Below are 12580 nucleotides of genomic sequence, written 5' to 3'. Positions count from 1 at the left end.
ACATCTTGCTGACATCATCAGCACTTTTTGGCACAAAGGGCAAAAATCGCACTTCGGACGCCCAGAATTAGATTTTGAGGTAGTTTTTGATGAGCGATTTTGCGCCTAGCGCAAATCACTCATCGCTAGATTTTTTGGGCCTGAATGGGGAATCATCAGGGAATCTTTTCGTTTTACAGCCCCCAGGAAGCCCGAAAGGCGCCGAATGAGCTGTTTCTCTTTACGAGGTGCTCAGGAAGGAGCAAAAAGCAGTTTTGAAGGAAGCAGAGGCCGAACAACGGCCATTAAATGATGATTAAGACCCACAGCACATCAGGACAGCATCAATTATTGCCAAAGAGTATCAGAGGAATAAGAGAAGCCAAAGAGTATCAGCCGAAGATTTTTTAGGGGCTTGAAGCACCTGAACATTGATGAGCCCCCCCAGAAAGTCAAATCAGGAGGCGTAAGTCCATCCTTGCCCTCAAATCACAGTTAAAGCTTTAAATGCAGACAGACAGTAGAGATGCAGAAACCCATACACATTTATTTCAGAAAACATTGTAGCAAGCCACTAAGGACAACATCATTTACTCAATTTTGATACAGCAACCCTGAGCGCAGCCCGAGATATTTTTTGCATTTATTTCTAGATAGGATTAGGTTAAGTAATCATCTTTCTTTCAGACCTGATTAGGTCAAGATGTAATAAAGGAACTCTGTAGATAGTTTTTCCCTATATATACTGCCCTCTACATTATTACAAGGGTTGGTTGATTGACAATTTTCACTAGAGACTCACATTGTATACCTGGTTTTTTCTATAATCAAAGATTGTTGAAAGCTTGGAGATCAAACTGTCTATTGTAAATGAATGTTTTTGGAGATATGAAGATGGAATTCCTGTGCTGCAGCTGAAGCAATAAGTGCATCTTACCTCTGTTTTATTGTTTCCCACTATCTAAATAGCAGAAAGAAAGAATAGCCTAGAATTAGTTTGAATACTCTCTATGCTCAATTTCTGCTATTTCTTTATGTTTTCCTCTGATTGAATTGGTTATGAATATGAATTCCTCCTGGCTCATGTTTACCCCAATTCACCTGTGTTTGCCAATTATCTAGGGATTCTTTACTGCCCCTAGGTAGCGCTCTGTTACCTCCTTTGTTAAGCTGATTGGGAGATTCTTAACTGCCTCCCATTACTTAGCATTCTTTCCATCATTTAAACCTGGAATATTGTTTCATGTTCAACTATCTTGCTCCACTTTACCTCTCTTGTGACCGAAGAAATGCACCAGCAGTTCGCCTCCTCGACTCCACGCCCAATGGTTCGAAACTTCCAGACTGTGCCTTGCCTCTCTGTCTGAAAACGTCAATTTTCCCACCAAAAACAAACAAAAACCCTCTAAACTCGAAGACCTAGCCTAAAATCCTTTTCAACAAAGCTAAATCTTAAAGAGAGAGCCCTCTCTGATTGCAGGTTGGTTAGAACCTGCAGTCCAAAGTTGGTCTGTGGTTACCTCGGCCGTATCCTTTTCCAGAGCTTAAGGACAACCTGAGTGATAATAGGGTGCACTTGAAGTCCTTGTTGAGATATTGCATGACCTAGCATGGTCCCTTCAATCATCAAGAATTCACATTTTTCCATACTGAGGGACATGCGCATCTCAATACGCTTATCCAAAACTTTTCCTAGGTTAGATAAAGCTTCGTGAAAGTCAGAGCCATAAGGAGTAAAATCATCCATGTATATTTCTACTGCATGATGAACGAGTTCAGAAAATATACTCAATATCGCTCTTTGGAAAGTGGCTCGAGTGTTGCACAACCCAAAAGAAAGGACCCAGTATGCAAAGGTACCCCAAGGACAAGTGAAAGTGGTCTTATCTTGGTCTTTTAGGCTGATTTGAATTTGATTATACCAGCTAAACCCATCTAGGAAAGAGAAAAACTTTTCCCTGCCAGACCATCTAACACTTGATCTATGAAAGGTAAAGGAAAGTGGTCCTTTTTAGTGGCTTTGTTCAATTCCTGATAGTCGACATAGATTCTCCAGTTACCATTTTTCTTGGGCACCAACACCAAAGGAGAGACCCATTCACTGTCAAAAATGGGATAGATGAATCCTGCATCAAGCAATTTCTGCAGTTCTTCCTTAACAATATCTTTAAGCTTTGGGTTCATCCTCCTTTGAGGTTGTCTAACTAGTTTGCAATCTTCCTTGATGTATATATGATGAGTACATACTAAAGAGTGCACTCCCTTCATCTCCTTATAACTCCAGGCGAAGTCATTTAGATTTTTTCTCAGTAGGCTACATAGCTCCTTCTCCTGAGCAGGAGATAGGGATGGATTGATTTTCAATGTTCTTTCTGGGCCAAATTATATATTTTTGACATGGAGAGAAGTAGGGTCGGCCACACAGAGATCAGTTGAGGGGTTGTTTTGGGTTTTTCTTACTATGTCTTCTAATGGTGATACACTGGGAGATGGATTTCGAATCAAATTTTCAATCATATCATCCTCATCTTGTAGTTTTCCTCCCTTGGCGAATTCCAATGCACAAAGTGGTGCATAATAAACTTCATCCTCATCCTCCTCCTCCAACCAGAGAGGTAAATCATATTCTAACAACGGTTGGGCAGGAGGATATAGGGTCAATTGCTTGGACATATGCCCATTCTTGATGGTCATATTCCCAGCTCGGATGCTGATGTAGGCATCGGCTGTAGCCAACCAGGGTCTTCCCAGAATGAGAGGATACCTAGTGAGCTTTGCCTTTGGCTGGAGAACTAGGAAATCAGTAGGGTACTCCCAAGAATCAACGGAGACCATCACATCTTCCACAATCCCCTCAGGGGTCACGGTGGAGCGTTCTGCTAATTGTAGCACTGTCGTGGTCTTCCTCAAGAAGCCCTAGATGTTAAGTTTGAGCATTGTGTCCTTTGTCATCACATTAATGGCAGCTCCTAGATCAATCAAGGTATGTGGGACCATTGTGCCATTGATGTGGACATTGACTGGACTTCCAGGATCCAGATATTTTGGACAGATTATCTGCCCCAACATCAAGTCGGACAGTTGTCCTATGACATTAATGGTTGGGGCATCTCTCTTGCGCCTTCCTAGATGCCTAAAGAACTTATCTTTGATCAACCTATTGTAGATAGGTACATCTTTTATGACTTGAAGAAGTGGTATCTTCACGCATAAATGTTTCAATTCTCCCAGGAGTTCAGTCTCTTCTAGGGTAGGCTGGATTGTCATGGATAGTCTCTCAGGAAAGGCTGGATTTGCTTTAAGTTCACTTTCCTCTTTATCTTCCTCAACCTCCCTGGGTGGAGGCTGGCTATTTGGGAGAACTTCCCTAGATCGAAAGTTTATTTCTTGAATCTCCACCACATAAGTTGGGCATGATGGTTCCCCACTATACACTTGCTGAGCCTGTCTGTTCTTCGGGTTCGGATTTGGCTGGGCAAGAATTTGGGGTTGCATTGGTGGAGCAGAAAGTAACGGTTGTTGTTGGACATGTGGTGGATGCAGAAGAGTGGAAGGAGAGTTGTATTGGGGCCTCCACCCCTGATGAGATGCATTCCACTGAGGTTGCAACTGAGCATAGGGTTGAAATGAATGAGTGGCTAGTTGGGCATGATATTGAGATGTGAAGGACCAAGGAGGAGGTGTGGACGAGGAAGGATGAGTAGGGGGGCCCCAAGAAGGCATGGAGGTGACTTGGTTGGGGTGGTAGTATGCCTGAGATGTCCCTTGCATCCCCTGCTGGTATGGTCTAGGTCCATGCGGCCTCCTTTGGTTTATGTAATAGATCTGTTCAGTGGCTCCTTTTCCCCTTGGTATATATCTTTAAGGCCAGGCAAGGAAGGGCACTTATCTGTAGAATGATTTTCTTCATAGACTGAACAGACCTCTATAGAGTTCAATGGGCATTCATTCCTAGGATGCCACCTGGTGCATCTAGGAAAAAAAATGGCCAAAGCCCTCTCTGCTTCCTCTTTCTTTCTTTGATATGTAAGGTATCCATTTGCATAGCAAGAGTCTGCAGCATCTCACTCTTGAAGTCTTCTAGCATGCTTCCAATTTCCCCTTTAATGGATGAATTGGAAGAATAGGTACTGGCTATGGGTTGACCCCCCCACCTTTCTTTCTGGCTGCTCTAGAGTGGTTTCTAAAAACATTTTTTATGTCCTCATAGGATAGTTGGTAAATTTCTCCCCCGTCCAGTAGATAGAGGGTGTCTAAAAGGTCTTCCCGGATTCCCCTAAGCAAGACCAACTTTAGAGACTCACAGTCGAGTGTACACCCGACCCTTTTGTAATTGAGCTGGAACCTCTCTTCGTAGTCTTCCGAGGACTCATCACTTCCCATGGTCATTCAAAAGATTTCTTCTTTAGTATCTTTTGACCTACAATAGTCTTGATACTTGTTGTTAAAGGCTTGTTGCATCTGAGCCCAAGTTGTGATGCTATTGCCAGGTAACCCCATGAACTAGTGCAATGCTACGTCCTTGAGAGTAGAAGGGAACAGTTTCAACTTTTTCTCATCTTCTGCATAGTCATAAGTTCAATAGATGACAGCGAACTCAAACAAGAAGGTGTCAGGATCTTCTATAGTCAGGCCATGGAAGTGAGGTAGGGCTGAAGGGCTTATATTTTTCATTTTGGTTTCCCCATTGGTTTCTCGAATGGGAAAGGTACCCCCTATTCTTTCTCCATTTCCCCTAGCATTTTTGTTTTCAGCCATTGGCTCCAGAGGAATGTTTTCTTCTTCTTCTTCCCCGATAGGTTCTTCAAATATGTCTGGTTGTTCACCTAAGGGTTTTTCTTGATCATAGCCACTGAAGAAGAGAGAAGGTTGGCTGTGTGAAGCAGTGCAGGTGTTGGGAAAAAATTTTCCTGAGCTATCTCTATTCCTACGAGGCATGAAAGGAAATCTTTTTGGTTGGTTTTTGTTTCTTTTTCCCTACACTGATAGTACCTACAGAAACTGAAATTGATTGAACAAAACAAATTGCAACTAGCTAAAATGAACTTGTTGAATGAAATTTGCAGAATTGAAAAGGAAAGCAAGGAAATGCAGAATGGAAAGAAATGAAATGATTAGTCTACTTTTGCTGAAATGAAATTTGCAGAATTGGAAAGGAAAGGAAGGAAATGCAGAATGGAAAAAAAAGAAATGACTACTCTACTTTTGTGGAAATAAACTATTAGAAGAATGTTGCAATGGGAAATAGAAGAAAGAAGTAATCACAGAATACTCTGACGCTTCCCTAGTAACGGCACCAAAAAGTGGTGAGCACCAGTATTGCAGCAAGAGTGCTGCAACTCATGGGCTGCCAACTTTAATTTTATCAACCTAGTAGTTCGTAACAAACTTGGAAGCGTCAGTGCTATATGCACAAGTACTAGTTCTCACTGCAGGTTGTCACTTGGTCATCTGGCGCGAGATCACTAGGAGCTCAAGCCAAATTCTATAGATTTCAGAAGAAGCTTTATGTGTGATGGAAGAAAAGAAAGATTACTCTACAAAAGCTATTCTAATTGTAGAAAGGAAAAAGACTAGAATGTAAAGAAAGACCTAGTAAACCCTAATTAACAAGCTAATTCTACTTTTTCCCAAAACACTATGAAAACCATGAAAGAAATGCCATTACCTACTCAAGAAAGTAAACAACATCTAACCATGCTATTTCTAGAAGTAAATAAGCAAAAACCATATTTTTGGATTTTTATGTGTTTTTATGTGAATTTGACATGCATCTAATTTATTGTGTGTGAGTGTAGCAGTGAATAGGTGGCATTAAAGGGTGGTTTTGGAGCTTGAGAGGATGGAAGATGGTGTGAATGGGTCCTAGGAGGTCTTAGGTGGCCTTCTGGAGGCTTTTCCCACACTCGGCCTTCAAAAGAATGCCTACAGGAAAAACTACAGGAGGACACAGGGAAACTACAAGAGGCCTATAGGAGCAGGCCAAGAGCAATTTTTTCTATTTTGAGGGTGTGAGAGGTGGTGGAAAATATGGATGAAGGTTGGGATGAGGTGTTAGGGTGCCTAAGGTCTACCATGAACCACCAAGAGAGAGAAAGATGGTTGGGTTTGCTCAAGAAGAGAGGAAGAAGTTCTATGGAAAATGCAGGAAACTAAGGCAGAATTGAGGTGAGGTTTGGGAGACCTATAGGGCATGGATCAGATGGAGGGTGTGATTTATGATAAGCTGGCCTACTACTAGAAGATATTTGCTGCAAAGGAACTGGCAATTAACCAAGAAGATCAAGCAAACAATGAAATGAGTGCATTTAGGAAAAACAGAGTTTTGTATTAAAATGATCTAAACTATGACCTATGAAAGGAAATGCTGCAAAATGCTGCAAGAAAGGAAAGCATGAAAGAAGACTATTGAAAACCATGAAGTGAACATGATAAGGAAGATCTGAAGCAAAGAAAATCTGGACTGCCATCCTACTAAAAGGCTGCAAACACTAGAAGTCCTATGAATGAGAAAAATCTGTGTTTTTGGGGCAGCAAGAGAGTCTTTGCCTCAAATCATGGTCCCAGAGGGTGGAAGAGAGGCCAAGGCACTATTGCTAGCCTTTTGAATCTTTTCTAATCACTTCTTGACCTACTACGGAAAGCACAAATGAAAGGAAACTACTAAATCATCAAAAGCAACCTATTCTTAACTATGAAAGAATTACACCTAACAGCAAATTAATCTACAAACTGAAGTAAAGCATACAAATACAACTAAAGAGAAGCTTGGTTGCTTGGATTGGGGAGTAACCCAAGAGCTTTAGCCCTTTTAGGTAACTCAGTGCTAGCTCAAAAAGGATTTCATCTTCATTATCAAAAAATAGCAAGATTACATAAAATTGTCACAAAATAATAAGATCGAAATTTGAGCAGAGTTTACATAAGAAAAAACCCGACCCTAGTGAGGACCTAGGCCTCTCTACTTATACATTTGAAGCTACCAGTAGCTTCCTTAAAATTAGGGAGGCTTGGCTCCCAAGACTCAGGATAACTATCAGTCATCCTCCACTTGCTCGGCTGCCTTCTAGTGCATGATCTGGCTGCTTGTACTCCGAGCTAAATGAAGGGGAATTCGAAGTGAGGAGTAATGAATGAGGGGGATTCCCTCCTATAAGTGCTCTCCTTTGTCCACTTCGAGTTATTGCTTCCATTTGGCCATTGGATCCTTGACTTTGACCTCGAAATCCAGCAATAATTTGCATTAAATACATGTTAGACCACATGGCATAATAACTAACTCAACTCACTCAATAAGCATAAATATAATCAGAAAACCATACAATAAGCTAAGAGAATGGTTGATTTGACTAGGTTAGGAGGTAAAATGAGCCCATATAATTACCCATTGATGAGGCTCATCAGCAATGCATATAAAACCTAAGATAAATAATATAAACACTAAAATAAACATGGTTGAACATGGTTGACCATGGTTGATTTCCACATTGAGACAATCCTTTTCATAACGTGACATTGGACCATGGTCGACCACATTTAACCATGCTTGATTTTCATATCATGACAATATTTATCAAGCTAAGTGGTCTTGATTGTGGGGAAAACTCCACAGTTAAGCCCGCTTGAGCTAGAGGGGATCTGGGATGGGTGACCTCCTGGGAAGTCCTCGTTATTAGGTGCAAGCCCCAGAAGTGATGATTAACACTATGTGATTCATTTCACTAGTTTCAATCCCTCTTCTTCACAACTTTGAGCATCACTCCATGAAATGAGTGCTAAGTGGACTATTCAAAAATCATGAGAAATTAGTTAGTTACGACTACCTCTCATGGAAATGGTCATAGATGAATGACTCTCTTAACGCAGTTGAATCCCAAAGAATGTTATCTAATATAATGCACTGCGAAAGACCCTCAATACTTAAATACATAAGAGTGAAGGGAGCTCTACTCGATTGGTTCATGAGGCGTAATACTTGCTAAGGTTTTGCAAATGGGGTAGCAAGCTAAGTGGGATTGATTATGGGGAAAAATCTACAGTTAAGCACACTAGAGCTAGAGGCGATCTGGGATGGGTGACCTCCCGAGAAGTCCTGGTGTTATAGACATATTTGGGCACATCAAACCCAACTCATATGTCGATGTATTAGGGTTCATCAACCCCTAAAATAGTTGTTTTATGCCCTAAAGGAACTAAGTCATCTGAATGCCTCATTCCCCAAAACGTTCTATCTCAAAATTCATCCAGAAAGTGGCTAAAATGAATCATTGTTGACAGTCCTGTGTTAGGGTGAGATGCATCTCAGGTACTGCACTATCAAAGTGCTATGCATCGTAGTTTGGCCCTCTAGTAGGTGTGATGGGTGAGGTAGGACAAAATTCTGGGAGAGTTTGAGAGTTGGTTGCTCATGGAAACTTCTAGAAACTTCTCCTATGCCACTTGCCCCTCTGAATTCGCCCAAGGATGACCAAGGGAACTAGGAAACCACCTCCAATTCCCCTCTTTCATGGAACCAATTCCTAAAAATAGAAAGGCATTCATCATCCCCATTGATGACTCAACCTCCTGCAATCATCTATAAAAGGATCTCTCATCCAAGAGATCAGAAGGCTGAATTATTCTGAGTTGTAAGGAAGTGTTGCTAGTTTCAGTATTGAGGAGAGAGCATTGTGTTATGCTGGTGTGTTCTTGCTGATTCATGAGGTGAAGAAGGATTGAATCTGGGAGGATGGCCCTGGATCAGACTTCTCATGGGTTGTAATTTCCTTTTTATCAATAAAGTTCTTCAAGATTTTTCCCAATTGATTGTGTTAACTGTAAATGCATTCATTTGTTTATCATATTTCTGATTCTATGATGTTTATGTTTTGATGGATCATTATGCTTTGACAGGTCTTTGTTTTTGTAGCTATGCAGGTACTCTCCAAGCGTGTTAAGTACGGGGAGGAGTTACGGGATCGGCCAAAGGAGAGGGAGATCAAGCGAGGATTCAAGAGAAATTTACAGGTTGGTCTTTCATAATCTCTTTCTTATCTATCACTCATAGGAAAGATAGTGAATTTATTTGACTGTTGTTTCTAGGTTAGCTACCAAACCTAGAGGGCTAGCATTTCTTAGAAATACTAGTTTTCCCAGAAACAAATTGGTGACTCCGCTGGGGAATGATGATTGTTTTTCTATTGCTTGCTCTATGTTGAATTATATAAACTATAGATAGAGTCTGAAGCTAGCCAGGAAGCTTTCGAACCACTTTTGTTATACAATTGCGTAGTAGATAAATGCTACTTCAATCAATCTCTGGTTTAGTTTATATCTTGAGCATTTGATTTGAAAAAGCATCAAAATTCCCTTGTTGGTAGCTTAGTAACCTCTTAGGACATTCCATCACATTTTTCTTATTATTGTTCATTAAAATCAAGCTTAATCCATTGAAAACTACATCAAATTTGAGCCAAAAACACTTTTAGAATCGCTCCCTGTGACCATTGCATTGTCCTGAACTATAACATGCTATGCATCTCAGTTCCTGAATGGGAAAAGTGCTATGCATCACACTGTCTATCACTACAACCTACGATGGATGACTGAAACTCAATTTTCCCATCTAGGAGTTGAGGTTTTTTACTAGTTTTCATTCCTGTTTGGTTGCTTGCTAAATTTGAACAATATCTCATCACTGAAGCCAACTTACATCACTTAGATCAGCCTCTATTTAGATTAGGATTGGTGAATGTTTTTTTGTGTTTGTTTTTCATTTACAATCCATTGTCAAAAAGTAGTGTTAATCGATTTGTCGTTTTGATAGAAAAAGTGTCGTAAAATCTTCAATTTTCATCGAAAAGGTGAAGTGTCGCAAAATCCTCCTTCATAGCTAATCGATTAAAATATTTTGGTGCATTTGATTTGATTTGATTTCATTCAAAGTGTTGAAAAGATAATTCTTTAAACTTGAAAGTGTTGTTTTGAGTCTTCCTTTCTCTCTTTGAAGAAAAATTGTCGACATTTGCATTTTGTGTGAAACACTCCGAATCATTTTTGCATTTAGTTTTCCTTGTTGTCTCATTCACATTAAGGGAAGCTAAAAATAAATACATGCATTTTGCATTGTGCATATTAAGGTTTTTGGATGCTTGATAGGAATAAATAGGGAGATTGCATTAGATGTGCTCTTTTCTCTTTGTCAAAGATCTGATTGCTCTATCCTTTAGTAGCTAAGGTTTTCATCGTTCAAACTAAATGAAAAGTTTGTTTATCATGATAGTTGCATTTTAGGAATTGTGAACATACATCATGTGGTGAACCTTCAAAGGAAAATATTTAAGCAAGATCAACTTAAAATGAACCTCAATTTATCTAACAACGCATTGGAATTTAACGCAAACATCTAGAGGTGTCTAGGCTAAAGACGTGTTCCGGCGTCTTAAAACCTAGTGGCTGTCATTTTCACTGAAGGTTGGGTGATTCATCCTCTTTGATTCGATAAGTGCTAGTATGGACTTGTGCTCACTGTACCATCGTGTATATAGTGGGATACCCCAATAGGTTGAAATCCTTTATCCCTAGGAAGTCGAGTCTGCTGCCTTACTGATCACAATGCACCGAACACAGCATTCAGGAAGACTGACTGTTGTACGGTAAATCCTTGGTAATTTCTCTTTAATTTATCACCAAGGTGTATATTGTAGTTTTGTGATTAGTTTGGTAAAACCTCTTGCTTAATATCTCCAGAGTGGTCACTTTTGTTCCTTTTCGACTCCTTAAGACAAAAGGTTCATCTGAGCACTTGTCCTTTCAAGCTCATTAAACAACGAAAGCGACTAGAGTCATATTTTTCTTTTTCTCAACTCTTAAAAATGAAAAATAAAAGTTAAGTTCTAGTGTCGTAAAAACTAATTGACTACGGAAAACATCCTCCACGCTTATCTTTTAGTTGATCTTAGGTTGAAACATATGGCGACAAATCCAGATTCCACCAATCAAGGAATTCCTTTTAATGGGAATCCTAGTCCTTTTCCTCCTTTGAGAAATATTGGTGCTCCTTATATGGCTACATTGTCCCTTCCAGGATTTACCATTGGCTTGCCAGTATGGTTGTTTTCAACCTCTTTGGTTCAAAATGTCATGATTTTTCCGCAATCAAGTACACCTCCGACTGGAAAAAATCAACCTCTAGTTGATCCTAAAGTTGACCCTTTGCATTCTTCCTCATTTGTTTCTTCCTCCCCTTCTTCCTCTTCGCTTGGTGAAAGTATTGGTACTAGTAACCAGGTGGCTAAGAAGAAGAAGAAGAAGAAGAAGCAAATTCAGTAGAAGGGCAGCCAAGCAACCATTGTTTTGAATGCAACATCTGATGAGAAACCACCCGTCAAGCATCGCAAAGTTGAATATCCATGCAAAGTTTGTACGGGAGACCATCTTCTTCGAAATTGTCCTAATATTCCTCAGATCTTAGAAGAATGGTCTTACCATTCACATCATCCCCTGTCATCAACCTCTGGAGATCATGTTGGTGACATACCGTCAACTAGTGATAGTAAAGATCATGGAAAGAAGGGAAAAGTCAAGTTTCCATGTAGGTTATGTGAAGGGAATCACCCCATTCACCTTTGTCCCTATCTAGATGAAGCCAAGAAAGAATTGGATAACCATCCTACTTAATCGCAACGACTTCCATCTGGTTACAGGAAACTATCCCTAAATCCTTCACTAGTTGATGAATTGACTGACCAAAATCAATCGTCGGTCAAAACCACTCTCTCTGAAAGTGAATCCAATGAGTCTATACCCGACCCAAATCAACAGGTCGAGGTAATAGTTGACCCGATTTCACCGTTGGTAAATCGTACCTTTTCCAAAGAGAGTGAACACCATACCACTCAGGTTCTTTTTGTTTCTTCAGATTCAAATGTTCTTGGGGGCAATCCACTTGTTCCATCAAGACAGGAGTGTTATAGACATTTTTGTGCCTTACAGCATTGAGCATGAAATGTCCATAATCTAAGGGATCCAAAGTCCCTAAACATGTTGTTCCTACCCCTAGAGGAACAAGGCTAACAAACCACAACAATTCACAGAAGTTCTCCACCAGAAACTGCTCAAAAACAAGTCAATTCAGGATCAATTTAGTGGCTCCACTAGCTGTCTGCGCTGAAATGCAAAGTCAACACTGGCTACCTGCACTGCAACGTAGGTAGAAGCACTACCAGGGTGCGCTGAGCGGGAATTGACAAATGGAAAGTTCATTCCAAGAGGTGTCAAGACCCAGGAAGCTTCCAGAATCTTCCTCAATGACACTTGCCTCAGTGAATTCGACTAGTGATGAGTAAGAGGTTCCCAATCTCCAAGTGGAAGTAAGAACCTCCAAGTGGAATCAAGAACTGACAGAGGGAGAGGACACTAGTCAGATCTCAAGCTGACTCATCCTCTCTCCAAACATCTATATATGGATCTCTCCTCCATGAGATCTAGAGGCTGGAATTTTGTTATTGCAAAGAATTGCTGTTGGTTTGAGACTGGAATTATTGGGTGCTTAATGCTTTGAGGGAAGGTGAAGATAGGAATTTCATTTGCTGGGAAGGAGATGCTGGATTGTAGCCCTCTG

Source organism: Pinus tabuliformis, chromosome 6, assembly GCF_031772625.1.
Source record: "Pinus tabuliformis cultivar Carrire ecotype Pingquan chromosome 6, CPIR1, whole genome shotgun sequence".
Lineage (NCBI taxonomy): Eukaryota > Viridiplantae > Streptophyta > Pinopsida > Pinales > Pinaceae > Pinus > Pinus tabuliformis.
The sequence above is the reverse complement of the archived record's forward strand: the minus strand, read 5'-3'. Positions refer to the sequence as shown.